General features: G+C 40.4%; 1 protein-coding gene across 3 annotated transcripts in view; it reads right to left on the bottom strand.

The window, feature by feature from the left end:
* Positions 1-19360, bottom strand: part of LOC136844995 (uncharacterized) — a 121255-nt gene that overhangs the window by 6861 nt on the left and 95034 nt on the right. Inside the window, exon 1 of one of the 3 annotated variants that reach the window (XM_067114539.1) lies at positions 1387-1487. The exons of the other annotated variants lie outside the window; for them this stretch is intronic. The gene's annotated coding sequence lies outside the window, so the exon portion shown is untranslated. Of the gene's footprint in view, positions 1-1386; positions 1488-19360 lie in introns of those variants that run through there. 3 annotated transcript variants of the gene reach the window in all.

The following is a 19360-nucleotide window of genomic DNA, read 5'->3' as shown; positions in this document are numbered from 1 at the left end:
GGTTCCGGGCGTTTTCCTTCAGGTGAACTGGGCTCTCTGAAGTTTGTTACGGGTTAATTCAGCCTCTCTTCAAGTTTGCTGTGCAATATATCGAACGAGCCCTGGCTCATTCGCAAATATTAATAAAATTTCTCATCGCACATTCGAGACTGTATATATAGATCATAAAATTCAATCCAATCCATTCTTCTCTTGTTAAAATAATAATTCCCGATTTTTTTTTTTTTACTGGCATTTCATCAAATTTCACGGAAGTATTTTCAGATAAAAATACTTTTCTTGACAAACTTGATGACCACGTTTTGCACTGATGACAACCTTCGACGGCTCCAGTGTGGCCGGGCAACGCTTTGACGCTACCGCTACCGCTGCCGCCACTTGCTAGACGCTGCCTCACCGCTTGCCGTTCGCGTCGTGGCCGTACCCTAAAGGGAAACACGCGGGCGAAATGCGCTGAAGCCGGATTTTTGGAGTAGTTTTGAATATTATTTTCGGGGGTAGATTATGGAGTAATTGGGGAGGGGGAAGGTTTTCTATAACTTAGAGAAGTCAAACAGAGAAAACAGGCTATGGATTGGTGAAGGTTAAAGAACGACATAGAGCATTTTAATTTACTTATAGGTTTACTAGTTATAGTTTTTATGTGGTTCCTTACTTGTAATATTTATGTTAAGTCCTTCAACATGCGTAAAATACATCGCAGCTGAAAAACTTTTCGCACTACTCTATAAAAAAGGATTAAGTCAGGAGGCCTTCAGTGAAGAAAATCAAGAGGAGCGACTGAGGCTTAATATCTAAATGATTTTGCTATCAAGTTTCTTTTTTTGCAATTACAAATGTTAACCGAAGGATCGCCTTTGAAATCCTTCTCCCATCAGGGCCCAAGCATTGGGGGGGAGGAGGGTACTACTTTCCTGGGCCCCGGCAGTCTTGGGGCGGGGGCCGTGACAGCAGCTTGTTTATTTTAACTTTTTCTTTTTTTAGAGAATAAACAAAATCAAAGGGTGAAGGACGCTCAAGGGGCCCATGCTTCCCTAACAATACTATTATTATTATTATTGTTCTTTTTTTGTATTTTTAATAACTGATGATCAACTATATTTTTGGCAATTTTCACTTACTCCTAATATTTAATTTAAGCCTGTGTGATGCCTGGGGTGGAGGTCATGGTGTAAGGCTCCCAGGGGTATAGGAAGAGTGGGGGAGGGGCCAAGTTTTTATGCAGGGCCCTGGAAGGGTGACGCACAGGCCATGTCTCCCGTGACAATAGAACCTTTGGGCCGGGCGTGGCTACCGCCTCGTCAGCTTTGTACATTAAAAATATTCGCGGTGAAAACAATGTTTTTTCTGAAACTCCAAAAATTCTGCAACCAGCGGCTTAATTACCTTCAGAGAAATGTCTTCCAGTCAAAATCCGCACCACCTTCCAGGAAAAAGCGTTGGCTGCATCGTCTGGACGAGTCACAACCTCACACCGTCGATCTTGACGGTAGACTGACCCCAGTCTAACAGCGTTTCATGGTTGCCACTCTGAAATTTCATTTCCCCCTTCCAACCACAACCGTCGGTAACTTGGACGTGGGAAACATGATGAGATTATTTTCAAGAAAATTCTATAGTTAGTTTTTAAGATATGGCGTCTCGCTTTTTTCTGGGAAAGGTCCTAGCACTCGGTTACATCTCGGTTCCGGGGAGATAACTCAAACATTTGCTAAAGTACTTAAAACATAACAATATAGTTTTGAATGGAGAAGGCGGTGATAATTACAATTGAAAAGTATTTTCTTTCATGGAAAGTAGAAGGGAGTGACGGGAACCGATTGCTGCCAATAATTGCCGTCAACCTTCTTCTCTGTTGATTGTGATTTTATATGGCGCTTACACTTTGCCTTTCAAATGAAATTTGAAATGCTAGCAAAATCACATATAAAACTGGTTACCAATAGTAGATTATCATAACTTTTTTTAGGCTGTGAATGTTCATAATATTTATATGAATACAGACTCAGACAAAAAAAACATTCAGACATACTAACACAAAGCCATTGGACAAGTATGGCTCCCCGCTAAAACCTGCAGTGAGCCATATGCTGTGGTTTCAAGGAATTCAAAGTCTTCATTACAAAGTGTTACGATATATCCGTACTGTCGTCATACACAGCGAAGAAACAATGTATTTCTGAGACACTGGCTTTGTTCATAGACTCATTTTATGCAGAGGGGGGGTAGTGCCGTCAGTGCACCTCATGAGGTGCACTGTAGGCATTACTTGAGGTTCTAAGAAGCATCCCTTCGGCCCCTAGCTGCAACCCCTTTCATTCCTTTCACCGTACCTTCATTCATATTATCTTACTTCCACCTCACTTTCCACCCTCTCCTAACAATTGTTTCATAGTGCAACTGCGAGGTTTTCCTCCTGTTACACCTTTCAGTCCTTTTTACTGTCAACTTCCGTTTCAGGGATGAATGGCCTCATGGGCCCAAGTACTTGGCCCTTGGCCTAAATTCTGTATTCTATTCTCTCAATAGACTCAATTTTTCCCCGGCTGCCCACAACAGAATCTGCGGAAATGGTTTTAGTTGACATCAATGGCCACATGTTGGGTAGTGGGTATTTCCTGTGGACGTTGAAAGATTATCAAGAGAAAATTTTATCTTAAGGTTCAGGCATATGTAAATTACATTCTTTATGAATTTTTATTGACTCAGTTTATAGACGATGCTGAGAGCGTCAAAGTCATTTTTTACATTCATCTTTCACTTTTTTTTTTTTTTTTTTTTTTTTTTTGCCCTATTCGTTTGCAGGAAGTACAGCCGTACGCCGGGCATTCATGAAATTTCTTCTCTTGTGGAAAAGCACCTTGCCTGGCCACTCAGTCGTGCTGACCTTCAAAGGAGTGTCATTTCAATTACCGTAGCCTAACGACACACTCTTCAGAAAAGCAAAGCCGTTATTTCATGTACATTCCTGGAGGGTTGGTTTCGAAAGCTATGAAACACCCCCACATGGCACCTACGCCGCCTCCCCAACAAAAATTGACTTGATCAAAATATTTCTTCGCTTTACACAATTATTGCTCAGCGACCGCGCCTACATTGTTGGTGTATGCCTTCAGCGTCACCACAACGCCTTCATCATTGATCTATGACATCAGCCGTCCACAAACTCCTACATTGTTGTCTATGACATCAGCCCCCACAAACTCCTACATTTGTTGTCTATGACATCAGCCCCGCCCACAAACGCCTACACTGTTGATCTATGACGTAGCCCCACCACAAGGCTTACGCATAGAGCTTCAGTAACTTTATCGATGGCGATCTCCTGCCGAACGTGTGACTTCAGGCAGCCATGTTGAAAGTCCTGGTCCAGCACATAATACTGAACGCGCTGTAGAGACTAAACACTACACCCAACTAGGCTATTTTTCCTCTTGTTTAATCATCATTATTTTACTTTTATCATAGGTAAATTAACCATCACTTTAAAATATGTTCAAAATATTTCTATTCTGAGGTTTATTGTAGTTGACATACAAATTTTTGTATCTAATCTGTATAATCTCAAGTATTTGAAAGCCAACTATAATTTGATTAGAAAACTTACTCCCTTATTAAGCAGACAGTATTCTATACACATTAAAATAACTATACATTCTCTCATAACGAAGAAAAGCCTAAAATGTTGACTATATGAAGTAGAATTTTGCATAAAATAATGTGCTCTAATGTAAATATATGAAATAATAAGTTTTAGTTGTGAATGGTTTGAAAATGTAGATTGAAGACTTTACAACACACACACACACACACACACACACACACACACACACACACACACACACACACACACACACACACACACTCATATATATATATATATATATATATATATATATATATATATATATATATATATATATATATAATATATAAAGTAAAACAATCATAATCATTATTAAAATGCTTTGTAGTAAGTAGGTCTATAGGTATTACACTAGATGTGTCCCAGGTCGCGTCTTTAAGCTTGTTACTGTGATGCGTAGTAAATAATGTATAGCTGTTTTTTTACTTTGTGGCAAATCCTTTTTGTGTCAACATGTCCCAACTTTTAGCATTTTATTGCGGTGCAATGGCGACTTCAGTTTTGAAATCGCAGCATCATTCAAATTATATTGGCAGATGCTTGCAATCGCTCGCATTTGCTAGTTCCTATATCGTACCATACTCATATCCATACCCATATCCATACCATACCCATATCTATACCATACCTAATACCCATACCCATATCCATACCTTACTCATACCTATACCCATACCAATAACCATACCCATGCCAATAACCATACCCATACTGATACTCATGCCCTATACCCATATCTGTACCATATGCATACCCATATCTGTATCATACCCATACCTGTTGATATACCCATATCAAATATCCATACCCATACCTAAATCCTCGCCATACTCATACCTATACCCAAACCCATATCCATTCCATACCCATATCTATACCCCATACCATACCATTATTTCTCGCTATACTGTGGTTCGGATTCCACAATAAGCTGTAGGTCCCGTTGTTAAGTAACCAATTGGTTCTTAGCCACGTAAAATAAGTCTAATCCTTCGGGCCAGCCCTAGGAGAGCTGTTAATCAGCTCAGTGGTCTGGTAAAACTAAGGTATACTTAACTTTTAACCATTCCCATACCCATACCCATATCTGTACCAAACCCATACCCACAGCTAAATTTACTTATATTCAGCAAAAGTCTACAGGCAGCCATAGCCCTGTTTACCTTCCAGTCATATACAAACAACTGGCCATATTCTGGTGTACAGTAGGTGCAGGGAGCAGCTGAGGGTTTTGAAAACCAATGCTGATGCCAGGAGAACCAGAGAGGGCCGACTTCTATGTGCAGCGTAATTTGGCTGCCATTTTGATTGTGTGTGTAACTGGAGCTGCAGTGACAGCAACGTTTTGTAAACTAACATGCTCTGAGTGCACCTGCAACCACTGTAGGGCCAACTGTTTGTCTTTATGCTGGAACACAACAAACTGCCAATGTTTATTTATTTGACAGCTGTTATGATTGTTCATTTTATGGACGTATATCAGAAAATAACGGTACAAATAGGCCTATATAAGTATGTAACAGTAAGAGAGGACCATTCAGATACATCACAGCCAAATGTGACTAGATCCAAGCAGAACAGACGTTGCTCCAAATAATACCCATTTAGGTCATTCCCAGTGGGATAAAAATTTTTATTCTTCTTAGATATTCTTACAGACATGTATGTGTTATATTTATATAAAAAATAACCATAAATGTTTTAAACAGTTTTATTCAAAGTTCTATAAAATAAAATAAAAATAACCTAGGAAAAATGTTTAAACAATTTTTACTCCAAGTTCTGTAAAATAAAATACATATTTTCAAACATTTAGGCTACAAAATTACCTGTGAAGGACTGCATCTGGAAAAGTAATCATTGTACTTCAATGTCATTAAATGATGGCAGATATAACAGGCCCTAGAGGAGAAAGAACATGCTAGCAAAATGTCAAGCCTTCGCAAATACCATGCCTTGCAAAGCTCTGCACAAAATGCTATGCCTGTGCACAACTGTCAAATAGGTAGTATTTGATACTAATCGTACCACCACCAAAGGCATCAACACATACACATAGCACACATTGTTTAGCATTAAAAAATCACCACCAGTCCCCACAAAAAGCATTAACACCAAGCTTAATCCAGGTTAGACAGGGCTATACTTATCTGTCGGCGTGAAGACCTGTTAACAAAATACTCATTGGATTAATATGAATTCATTTTCTGGGAAATTTTCAGCAGTTTTCTGTTCTTACGTCATTTCTTTTCTTTGGAAAGCTTTATTCTTGATTTTCAATTGATATTTTAGTCTCACTGTAACATACAATTCTTATAAACTGTACACTTTGAGCAATAATGAATAGTACATAGCAGTAAACAAGCTGCTTACAAGCAGATGGGCTGACACACTTATGTGCTCAGTCACCTCAAATGTTGTCCTTTGGAAAAGGTAGAAGGCCACTTCTTTGTTTGTTTTTTATACTTTGTACAGTTAATGGCAGAACACTCTGTTCCTTTTGATCCAGAAGGTTTTCATGGTGTGGCCTGTGTGAGTGTAAATGATCCATGGAGAGATAATTTGGTGTAGATTCGGTTGCAGTGACGGAATGATGCGTCTTCAGCAACCTCCAGTTACACAATCAAAATGGCCGCCTTCGCTCAGCCAATTACAATGCAGCACATAGAGGTCGGCCTCTCTATAGTTCTCTCTGGCTGATGCCGTGGCAGTTCAGACCCAGAAGCTGGATTTTGGAGAATTCGTCCGAAACGGATGATGATGTCACACTTCAAAGATGACGGAAATGGCGAATTTTTCCTGTATATCCACATGGCAAGAAAGGAAAATAGCACTTGTAGAATGAAATTTTAATACCAAAATTTTGTATATGAGTTTTTAACCGTTTTCTACATTTATGAATGGTTTACTGATAATCAATTACATTTGGAATTGGGTCATCACTCACTGACTGCCTGAGAGTGGCAGAAAAATTTGACGAGGTGGAAACTTTGTGAATAAGATATTGAGCTTCAAACTGTGTAGCGCTTGTGTGAATTCTAGTGAAATATCGGTTAAACTTCCCAGTTCAATTCGGTTCTGAGATAGTCACTTGTTAGCGATTGACAACGAGAAATCATATCCAACATTTTTGCTTTTTGTACGAACACAATATTAGTAATGAATTTAGCATGGATGAAAGGTGTGCCGTATCTTTTGAGTGCAATTAGGCTCTATCCTAAAGCTAATTCTAATCGATGGGATGGGATGAAGATTCAAACAAGGCCATTAGAGCTGATTTTTTCTAGTGACTGTTGCAGCCACGACAAAAATACTGCGGAGAAGTATGAGAGTGAGAGTGAGATTATGCAGTAAGATTTATTGAAAGGGTCCTTTGAAATAAACATGAGTAAATTAGGAGGTTATGGTGTACATTAACTAATATGGCCTTTTTCGAGATCTCATGATTCTCATGCGAAGTCGTAGTCAGACTATGGCTGCTCTATGCAAAGTCCTGCGTGCTTTGCACCTAAGCCCCACCCACTGATTACGTCACGACCATTCCTTGAAGCTGAGTTGGTTGGCAATGGTTCCGAAAAGTTGGTTAATCCATGGTTTCTTTTCATCTTCAGTTATTTTGCAATGGTTGTTTTACCGAACTAAATAAGTTCTGCTGATTATCAAAAGAAACGTTGTATTATCCTGAAACAAAATCATAAAACACATCTCCTAAAATGGTAAAAAAACAGGAAAATATAATTGAAGTCAGGAGTGTTCCGCGAAACATCAATGTTGTGTTTCGTAAATGAAGTTCACCTGAATAAGGAGGTGACACAGGAAATGTCTGCGTTCGAATCAGTGCACTTGAATCACTGGACAATGATAATTACCGTCTGATACTGTCAAGCGTGTTCACCATTCTAGAAGATTTAACTCAAAAGATTTTCCCAGAGCTATGCAGACTGGTGTTTCATACTGATTTCTGGAAATTTTACTACATTTTAATAGTCATAAATCGATTTCATTGCAACCGTTTACACACTCGGAGGATGATAAGCAGTGATTTGCACTCTACAAAACCAAGGAATGTGCCAATGTTTAACTTAAAGTTACAGTATGATAGGCTATACAAGTCATGTGGATATAATTTGCTGAGAATTTTCTTAAGACATCATCTCCTTTCAAGTAACAGGACCATAAAAAATGACATAGACCTATAAGTCCTATGTCTTTATGTTTTGGATTATAGGCCTATCTTATATTCAACCGTTTTATTGTGGTTCTTTTTGTGGTTATTCTTGTTTTTGTTGCTGCTGTTATGGTGCTTGTAGTGTCTTCGAAAAATTTTCATATGGTAACCTAACATTGCAGAATAAACACTGGACCTAATCATAAAATACTCGTGTAAAATTATCTGCCTACTCTTGTGAACTGAAATTTAGTAATTTGTTTTAATTAAAAGTAATCAAGATCTTTTATGAATATAGTCTACCCAGAATATTCTCTAACAACAGAGTTAATGACTCTTATGCACCCTTAACTTTTTCAGCTATCTTTTTTTTTTTATTTCGTAGAGAAGTATCTTATGGTGCCTTCCTACCACAGAATTCATTTCATAGAAACGCTGCAGCAGCTTTATATTTGATACTCCTTTTTGCAAATATATTTTCCAATATAGTTCACTGAGAGCAGTTTGATAGTTGTGTGTAAAGCGGGCCATGAGACGATCCCAATATGCCTGTCAGGATCATGCCAATTGGGTGTGTATGTGAGCGCATGGCAACAGATCCAGCATGTGACGAAGATTAAACAAAGTTGATTTTCCCTCTTCATGCAGAGAGGTTCGTCGCATGCTAGATCGTTTGTGCTGTTGCTTGTCACGCACGCTCAGTTGAGTAGCTTCGGTCACGATGAGCAGGTCTCCCGAATCACATGAATTTACAGCGGGAGTTTATTGAACTGTATAAAGTTTCCTGCTCTTTGGAAGATGAAAAGTGACGAATATGAAAATAAACTTTAAAGCAGGAATAGTATGGGAAATTAGTAGAAAAAAATGAAAAACAATCCATCAGCTACCAAGCCAAAAAAGGCGATAAATGACATCCTCTTTGAAGGAGCTTCACAGACACTCGAGGAAAGTAAATGAGCCAAATGCCCAGTAACAAAGCAGACCATCAACGCCTTCTTTTGACGGCCATTCAAATTTCTTCAGCATTGTTCTATAGCGATGCAAGGGAAATGTCACTGGGTGGGAACATGCCTACACCAGTTCATTTTATGGAGCTTTTCAACGATCTCCACTATCGATTGTAAATTGATGAAGAATTCTTAACAACAGGTCTGTATTACTGTTTCATGAAAAGATTACACCTTAATGATGTTTCTGAATACGAATTTCATATTTACTTTGCTACACGGCAACAGTGTTGTTACATGTAGCCCATGTCTTATTCTATTATCATCTAAATCATTTTTTCTTTTCATTTTTAGGCCAAAGATGAAGGAACATATTATCTGTTATTTATTTTTCTTGTGAAGGAAATATTGACTAAAAGGGTTTAATGAGCAGAGTTATGTTACATTTCAGATTTGTTGTGCAATTTTATTATCTAAAAAAATATCTTTCATCTACAAGTCTGACCCAAAATATCATTATAAAAATTTCACGTGTTTCATTTGTGCATATACTAGACCAAAGTTGTAATATAATATATATTACAACTCTGGAATAATGAAAGCTGCTGGTTGCCCAGGATAGGCTACAGTCTGCGTGCATCCGCACATTTAAAATTCTTAATCGCGTGCTTGTTATTTTCATATTGACTGATAGCCCTACCATACTTTTTAGGTAGCATTGCCATCCATGACATTTAAGCAGCGAATTTTTATGAGACACAAGACGATAAATGATGAATGCACTGCGATGCCATGTAAGGAATGAAAAGTACATTTTATCTTTAAAATTTCTTGTTTTTATTTCACTATCAAAATATCTTACAATTAAGTTTATTGGTAAATAATTCGTATATCATTATAATCCTTCAACCATTGGCTTGACATGTTTAGTGATGAAGTGCAGGAAACACTACTATTCTTTGGGTAAAACTGAGGTGTAATAAGTTATAACTTTTGAAGACATTTTCCTCTGGTGTCGGGCGGAGCATTTTACTCTACGGATCTTTGAGAGACTGCAGACTGGCCATTTTCCAGCGTTGTGATTGGCTGACCACTAGCCAATCAGGAGCGTCATGAGACGGCACTAGGCACCAAATGCACGGCTGATGTGAATGTACTTTTTTATAGCCAATCACTGGCGTGATGGGCGAGGGCTTAGCTGCAAAAAGAGCAGTGAGGCTCTGCTATGGAAATAATCGTAACTCGAGCAAATATACTTCTGTCGTTGATATGGTCAAGTTGAGGAAATATATTTATTTCTAGGTATTGCAAAATCTTTAGAATATAAAAATAATTGCTTACCAGTTATGTACTGACTCGCCAGTCTAGGTTGGTATTTGCATTAGTCTACTGGTGATTATTGATGAAATAACAAAACTTTGCACGTTGCAATTATACATTATTAATAATGGCATTTAGCATACCTGAAGTCTTAGAGCAACAGACACACTAGTTAACTGCAGAAAATGGTCTGCACAGACTCCAGTGCTATTACCAAAAACTTGACAACCAAAGGGAGCTGTTTGTCAATGACACTTTTGTACTTTTAAGTTTCCCATGATCATATTGAAGCTATTCTTACAGTACGCAATTTGCAATCAAACCTTTTTGCTGTCTGTCTAGCCTAAGTGTATATCAGAGTAATACATGAGTCTATGTATACTTTTGTTGCAATCTTTATCAAATGACCCATTACCTACACGGAGGATTGTCACAAATAGATTTTAGCCATAAAGTACCCTTTGCAGACTTACGTTTCATGTAGGAAGATTTACCAATTGTCTCTCGTATCTGTAGAAACTTATTACAGATAATCTTCTAGTCTCACGGTAAGTTATGAACTGTACGTCTATACAAATGAGTTTTACAATCGATCATTTTTAGGACAAACTGACATCGTTTGCTTTCTCATGCTTTCAAGCAACTTGAATTAGGATCTTGTTTACATTTCCTCCTTAAACTTTCTTAAATCCTGCACTGGGCTTTTCAGTGATGCTTTTATGGACTCATCAACAATCTACAAACAAAGAAAAAATGTCTGTACCACCAACTGGGTTTTTTATGTGTAACTAACTTTTATATCTATCTATCTAAATCTATGTATATATATATATATATATATATATATATATATATATATATATATATATATATATATATATATATATATATATATATATATAATATTAAATATATATACAGTATGGTGCAGATATATCTTTATTCAGCGACTTCCTTGGTCTCGCTTGCCTTGAGGCGTGACTGAGATGTGATCGGAAGTCCATATGACATGTCAGGGTGTGACGATCGTTGACCCGTATTGCATGGTGAGTACCGGATTCCTCCGATATGTCGTCATGGGTCTTTTTCAGGCGAAGTGTAAACGTTCTCGAGTAAGTGCATTCGTGAGTTGGTCATGATGAGTTTTCCTGGAGAGAAAATATATTGAAAAACACTGTACGGTAATGTTGGGGCTTGAACAGTTGTAGTGCTCAGTTCCAGCAATGCATTTGATTTTCTTTGATGGGTCCTCAGTTTGCTGAAGTGAGCAAAGAACTTTATAAGATTGTTCTTTTTATTTTCCAGGTCCGAGTGAAGTGTGTTTCCTTTTGCTCCCTGATTTTACGTTTTTTGCGCTCATTTATTTCTATGTGATTCCTTTTGTGCCCAGTTTACTCATGTCATTTCAATTAACTTTTCTGGTTATTTATGGGATGTTTCTTCCTTCGCAATTACAAGTCTGTGAACTCATGTCAGTGGGGGCAATGCCCTGGGCTGAAGGGCGTGAGAGGGTTGGAAGTGGTGGTTATGTCACCTAAAGACTCATTTTGACTGTTTTGACTTGACTTGACTTGTTCAGTGGTGATATGATGTGTGAAATTTGATCTCCGATTTTAGTTTAGTCCCTGTTCGGTTTTGGACTTTGGAAGTCAGTGTAACTTATTCATTTAACCAATCAGTGCTTTGTAAAATTTCAAAATAACGTCTATTTTGTAACTCGAGGTTAATTCAGTGGCCTTTAGTCTTGAGAGAGAGAGAGAGAGAGAGAGAGAGAGAGAGAGAGAGAGGAGAAGGAAAAGTGCTCCTCTCGGCCTCGACGTGACCAACACTACCGAGATAACTCTTCGAGTAGAGTCCAAAACGACCTCTTCTAGGTCATAATAGTTAGTGGCACCGGTGAGATACGAACCTACGCCTCCGAGATACTCTTCCGAGGTCAATATATATATATATATATATATATATATATATATATATATATATATATATATATATATATACATATACATATATATATATATTAGGTACTGTGAAATATAGTTTGTATTAATACATATGCAACTCAAGTGATATAAGCATAATAGGCCTTACATTTATTTTTTCCCAATAACTAGTCTCTAGGCTGTTTTGAAAGCTATATCAAAACTTTTATATTTTTCCTAGAAACTAATTTTTATTTTATAAACGTGGTATCGTCCCTATGAGATGGGATACCAAAGAACCATTTTCAATTTAAAAAAAATGTCTGTAAACGTAGGTAACACCCGAGACAGCAGAGAGAGAGAGAGAGAGAGAGAGAGAGAGAAAAGTTAAGTATACCTTAGTTTTAACCCAGACCACTGGGCTGATTAACAGCTCTACTAGGGCTGGCCGAAGGATTAGATTTATTTTACGTGGCTGAGACCAATTGGTTACCTATCAGCAGGAACTACGGCTTATTGTGGAATCGAACCACATTATAACGAGAAACAATTTCTATCACCAGAAATAAGTTTCTCTAATTCTTCATTGGCTGGTCGGAGAATCGAACTCAGGCCCAGCAGAGTGCTACCGAGAACGATACCAACCCATCCCTGAGGAACTGAGGAACAAAGCCTTGGGTAGTCTTCCGTGGACAGGACACCCATCTTCAGGCCGTTCCCCTACGAGTTAGACAAGTCTACTACAGGCTCGCAAGTTGATAGGTAAAATGGGCTACTGAGAACCGAAGATCGAACCTTGCCCGCATAGTGCAGCAGATTGCTGTAAAAATCGTTCAGATAGTGAAACAAGCATGAAATTTGGCACAAACATTCCTAAGACTACGCTCTTAGAAAAGGGCGCTGGCCACCTGAAAATCCAAGATGGCGGCTATTTTCAAAATGGCCGCCATCTATGACAATTCACTGGTTTGGGAGCATCTATTGGATGGAATATGCCAGTTTTTTTAAACCTCGACTTTTAGGTTATAAAAATGTTCCATACCACACATTTTATTGAAAACCCTTACTAAATGAATTGTAACCAAGATGGCGTACAAAATGGTTTCCATAAAAGTTTTTCTATCCACAGCGCTGAACATAGAGACCAACTGTTTTTTTTTAATGGTATATTCATGATCAGACATTTTAACTAATATGCTATTTTCAACTGAAATAGTAATGGTATGGTCACATACAACATTGTGTCTAAGACTGTAACCATAAAAAGAAAAAAAGAAATACGGACTAAACTTACCAATCTGTGCAGGTCTCTCAGCCTACACCTTTGAAAAATTCGAGGATAAGAAGGTAGGCATAGCATGACACGTTGGATGCTCAAGCTAGATTATCTACTTCAGAGGGCAATATTTATCTAGACTTCACATTTGCAAGTGCACAGAGCTGTGCAGAAGGAGCCCAGCTTGTAGCACTTTCACCTTTCCCAAACAGCCTGCTTTGCACCACATTTGGTAAGCTGTTGGCAACTCTAAAATGCTAAGGGCAGTTGGTTGTCAGAGGACTTGCCATGCTTCACAGACTTTACTATCCCCACTCAGCAGGGTTCTCTGGCTGTAGCTGACACTGGGTGGCCTGCCCCACACACAACCAGCCTGACACGCAGCACCTTGGTGTGTTGGAGGAAAGCTCCTGGTTGGTGGAATGGCCTCATATGCCCCCTTTGTTTTCTGGCAAACATATCAATCTAGCCTCATCCACAGTACCAGCAGTGCTGGATCTTTCATACATATAACAAACCTCTCCAGGACCTTCAGGTCACTCTCTTCCACTCTGAGAGGTAGTGACTCAGTTTGGAGAATAAGGAGGCCTCTGGAAAGATGTTCCATGTCTGCCAGGCTAGGTCTTCTTGCCCTTGCACCGGAAGGCTGACACTGTATCCAGCCTGTGAACCGCATGGAAGAAGAGCATGCCATTCACCTTCTCCTGGCCCAGAGGGTTGCACAGGTCATGCAGGCAATCCAGCGCAGGCTCTGGCCTTGGCCACCGATAGCTTCTCTAGCCTAGATTGTGGAGAGTGGAGAAAGCACTGACTGCAATCGACAAGAACATCTGTGTCATTTGTTTTAACCGTGATGGTCTTGGCTCCATGTTCTGGCATATTTGGCATGGAGAAAGATTCGGGTGTCAGCTTCCTCATGAAGCACTTTTCCAGTCCCTGAATTAGCCTCATGAGTGCTGAGGACATCAACCCTTTCGTGGCAATGACAGCATTTGTGGCAGACATCTGGGCAACTTTGTCTGCCAGGAACTGGAACAACTCTGTCTTGTTGGCATCGTGTCTTAGGAGATTGCGCCAGTTGGATGGAATTGTGTTCTTGTCTGTCAAGTCTTCCTCCTTGCCACGTTGGAGCCTGGTCTCAGCTTTGAGGCTGGATGTATTGTATATCATCAACTCAAGATGTGATGATGTGTACTTGCTGCTATAGGATTGTATCACAGGCAAGAAGTCAGCAAAGTGCATAGCCCTCAAAGGTCTTTCCTTTCTTTGGTGGCAAGGCATGGCCAAAGCTGATCCATCTACAATGGACATCAGTCTTTGGTTCTTTGTCTTCTAGTGCCAACATGACTCTCCAGGACCGAGGTCAGCTGAGACTTCTGACATTTGTACAGCCTACCACCCTCACTAAGGGAAGCTGGGAATGTTTGATTCTCGTGCTGGAAGAATTCCTGCAGATCACATTCACAGCTCTGACAGGATATAAATAGCTTTGAAAAGCTGGCAATCCTCCTTGAGTTTCTGCTTTGACTGTTCTGCAGGAGCAGCTTCTTGCCTGAAGAAGTCAGTTCTGTTCTTCTTTATCGGCTCATAGAAGAGACTGCATTGTTTGCCAAAGAGTCTGAAAACTTCTGAAATTTAGTGCGGCCTCTGTCAAGGTGTGTCTGTAAGTTCTGCTGAGCTGGGGTGGGCAATGTCTTTGTTGTCAATGGAATACAGATCCTGGCTCTCTTCCTGAAAAGGACTTCCCAAGTGTTGCAAAGCCAATGACAGCTTGCTGACTCTCTCCAGAATGTCTTCTGCGCATGAGGTGTTTGTTCATGGTGTGTTGTCTGCTCATTAGACTCCTTACTTTGAACCTCTGTTTCGTATGCAGACACCAAGCAGATGATCTCTGGGCCAGCCACCATCCATCTTCTGAGTGCTGACGGATCTTCAGTCAGCCCAATGGCTCCGCCATCAGCCTTTATAAAGGCATTGGTCTGCTCATGAGCTTGGTCAAGAGCCATTGCTGAGAACTGGCGACTGGTCTTGTGCTAAACAGTTGCCAGCCTTGAACTCCTTGTGCAACTCTGGGTGTGAACTCTCTAGGGTAAAGCATGTCCCTGGAGGTGAATAGGTTGCCAACGAGCATAGTTTGTATTATTGTTGGAAAAGAAGTAGGGTATCAGCTCATGCAATGCCAGCAGTAGAGGACAAAATTGGCCTCACGGAAGGACCTGATCAGTAGGAATATCACAAGTTCCATAGACAACACCATGTGCCAGAAGTGGAACTGTGGACTCTGGTTGTCTTCAAAGGTCACACCACTCCTCAAACTCTAATGCCTGCTCATTGTTGTTTGCTTTCTCAGCACAGTAGTCAGTGTATGCTGTCCTCAGGAGTTTGTACAAACTAGAGGCTGTAACCTGGTGCATCTGCCGTGTCTTGGTTACACTTGCAGCTGACAGGAAGGATTCTGCAGTTCCAGATGAAGCAACTCCTGCCTCCACCAGAGCTCCTGTCCAACCACTGCCATGAAGAAGAGTACCAGAGATGTCATTTGCCATCTCAATGTGCGAACCACCAAACATTACCAGACACTTGTCTTTCGCCATACTGATCAGGCCACTGCCACTGCACCTGCTTTGCTACGGCATAGATTGGCTGATCGGCTGTGATTATGGGTATCTGGCCAGGGTTCAGAAAATCAGTGACATCCTGCACTTTCTGCATCACGTGTTTGATCGTAGCAACAGAATGAGCCTGATCACGCAGGAGAGGAAGCAATGAAGTTATGGTTACTTCAAATTCTGGGCTTCTCTTCATTGAAGCGTGATGAGCTGACCACGTCAGATTCACTGCATCATCTATTTCCTGGGTGACTATGACCTTGTCTAGCCACTGATACTCCAGTGCAAGCTGTGGCCCCAAGATATCTGTGGGTGGCTTTGGTATTGCAGTGTTTGGTGGCACAGGGTTCTTTGTTTTGAAAGGAAGCTGGTGAGATGTTTGTGAATGTGTCCGGCAATTCAGGCACCGACCTCACTTTCTCAGGTGCAAACTTTGGTTGCTGTCTTTCCTGTCCAGTGTTCTCCTTGGTGAGGTGCTGAAATATGGAGATGCTAGTTCCATGGAAGGAGGTAGTGGCAGTAGTTGCAGATGGGTTGTGGTCGATGTTGTCCATCACTGCAGTGGTGAACAACCCTTTTCGCAGTACTGGGGACAGACCACACCCTCCTCCACATATTTGCTAACTGTGGCATCTCTAACTGTGCAGAGACCTCCAGTACTCTGTCATAAGAGATACTGAGGCCATACTGATGTAGCATTTCAACCAGGTTTCTCTTCCTGGTTTTGGCATAGACTGAGAGTCCCATGTAGACTGGGAATGGTGTTTCTCTGTCTTTGGGTGTCTATGAGTTGTTGCTCCTCTTTGTATCGGGAGTAGCAGTTGAACTGCATGAGCTGTGCAATGGCCTGGTCTGACTTTGATGCTCCAAATCGTAACTGTGACTTGATGTCAGCCCCATGCTCAACCATCCCTACAAACTGGAGCAGGAGAGGAGGCACAGAATTTCGTACACAAGCCTCAGAAAATGTGCCATCAAACCGTGACTGATGATCAAGTATAGACTTTCTGAGAATATTTGCTGCTTTAGCAATGATAACTGCCTCTGAAAGATCAGATGATTGAGCAAGTGCTTTTCCACATCCTTTTGAAATGCAAGTAATACATCTCTGCCAGATTTTATGAGCCTCAAGTTCTGGAATTTCTGCCAGAAGTTTGTCTTTGAGTCTCGTGGAATTTACACTTGGTGACTCTACACCTAATTGTTCCAGACGTTGTTGGTAGAGGTGGCAAATATCTGCCAGCCGAAATGTGACTGGATCATCTGAACAAGGTTGTTTTCAACAATGTATGTCATCAGTTCTGACAGAACTAGTGGATACACATCTGATTCTGACTCAGTGCTACCTTGGTCTTTCTCAAGGCTCCTCAGGTAGGACCTTTTTCTGTTGTAGAGGGCACAAAGACAGGCATGGTGATACTTAAACTCCTGTGCAATGACATCCCCACCAGTCAACAGCAAGGAGCTTGCCATCACTAAGTATCTCTGCACATTCACGCAATTTCAAGTCAAGGCCCTTAGTACTAGCCTGTCTGAGATCAGATGCAGGTGCCACTTTCTCAGAAAATGCAAACTTCATTGTCATGACTGGTTCGGCGCAGTTTTGCACGACTAGTCTCAGTGTTGCTGGTCTGGTCATTGGATTGTCGCTTTCTTGCGGTCCAGTTTAGTGTTGTTAAACAACAAGCGACAGTTCACATGGTATTTTGCTGCATTTTTCCTGAGAGTGGCCTCTATGCCATCACCTTCATCCAGCCTTGCTGGATCCATTATCAGTGGCATTTCATTAATTTCACTGAACATGGGAATGTTCTTGCCAGCATTGTGTACCCATCATGGTCTAGGACATGATGACTTGGAGGTGATGTCAAGTGCTCACCTCTTTTGTCCCTTCTGACAAAGACAACACAAACTCCAGTTTGTTTTTCTACTGCTCAATATTGGATTGGCATCACATTCTGCCATGATTTCACTTTTGATTAAGGCCGAGGGTTATCCTTTTACCACCTTAAACAAAGCACACATTCCTGTATGGGATTCAACTAGGTTCAGGTCTCCCTACACCTAGCCCGATCATTCATCCAGTGCCATTTAAGTCCGTGTGATCTGTACACCATCCGGTAAGTACATGAACCATCATGTACAGCCCCATACCCTTAGCTCGGCTCTCCCGCGCTGGCACATCCTGTCTATTCAGGTGCGGCTATCTAACTATAGCTGGTCTGGGGCTGTTAGAAAGCATTTGGGACACTAAACTAAACTATACTACAACTACTAGTCTAAGACTACAGGATTAGTAAAGCTGGATTAGCTGGCACTGAACCCCATGCTGAGTTACACAGCAGTGATGTCACCAGTGTGCCCTGGTTGTGTGCAGACATACACTCTTTTACATTTATTAATTTTCCTTCAAAATTTATGAGTTATTCGAAAGAGATGGCCTCATTAGGATCTAAAACCACAGAAACCAAGATCCATGCTTAAAACGATAATTGTTGAACGGGCATTATTTCTCATTATAATTATTGTTTCTACCTTTCTTGGCAGCCATATAGCCCCCATATTTAAGGTAAACTGTACTGGGAAGCTACAGAAACATAATATTCACAAGAAATAGTATGGAAGAGCTTTACCATATTGCTAGAAGCAAATACATGCCATTCTAGTGAAAAATTAGCCAAAATCTGTCGATACTGGCCGCCATCTTGGAATTTGGCCGCCATATTAAATTTTTGCGTGGCCAGCGCCCTTTTCTGATAGAGGGAACTTTAAAGAGCACTTGTGCAAAATTTAATGCTTGTTTCACTATCTGAACGATTCTTATGAAATATGCAATTATCTGCTGCACTAGCAGTAAAGAGTCCATCATTGACACTGAAGTTGTTAACTGCTGCAATTAGAACATTGCATCCAAGGAAAGTTTCAGCAAATGCCGCACGAAAGTTGTAGGTATTGTTCGTAAGGCCTCATATATTCATAACAGTGATAGAATCAAAGCAACCTGTTTTAGGTCGTTTGTGCTTCCTTTACTAGAACACTGGTCTCCGGTGTGGATGTCTGCTTCTGCCAGAGATTTATCTCTTTTAGACAGAGTGGTTCGTGGTGGTAGGTTTCCGTTTCCTAATAGTAGCAATTATGACTTGGACCATCGACAGAAGGTCTCTTGCTTGCCACCTTTTCATAGGCTGTATTTCAACAGAGATCTTTAACATCCACAATTGATCCCTGACCCCCTTTGTCTGCCGAGAGCAGCCAGATTCGCCGAAAAGCAGCATCAATATGCAGTAAATGTGCCTCGCTGTCGAACTTCTCAGGTCCAGAGGTCCTTTATTCCTCACACTGTTGGACTGTGGAACACCCTCCCAGAGGATGTCGTGCAATTGGAACTTCAGAAGTTCAAGTGAAGATGTGATGCATTAATACCTTAATACTATCCTCCTTGCATATTAATACATTTTTATCCATTTATTAA

Source organism: Macrobrachium rosenbergii, chromosome 2 (genome assembly GCF_040412425.1).
Source record: "Macrobrachium rosenbergii isolate ZJJX-2024 chromosome 2, ASM4041242v1, whole genome shotgun sequence".
Taxonomy (NCBI): Eukaryota; Metazoa; Arthropoda; class Malacostraca; order Decapoda; family Palaemonidae; genus Macrobrachium; species Macrobrachium rosenbergii.
The sequence above is the reverse complement of the archived record's forward strand: the minus strand, read 5'-3'. Positions and strand labels throughout refer to the sequence as shown.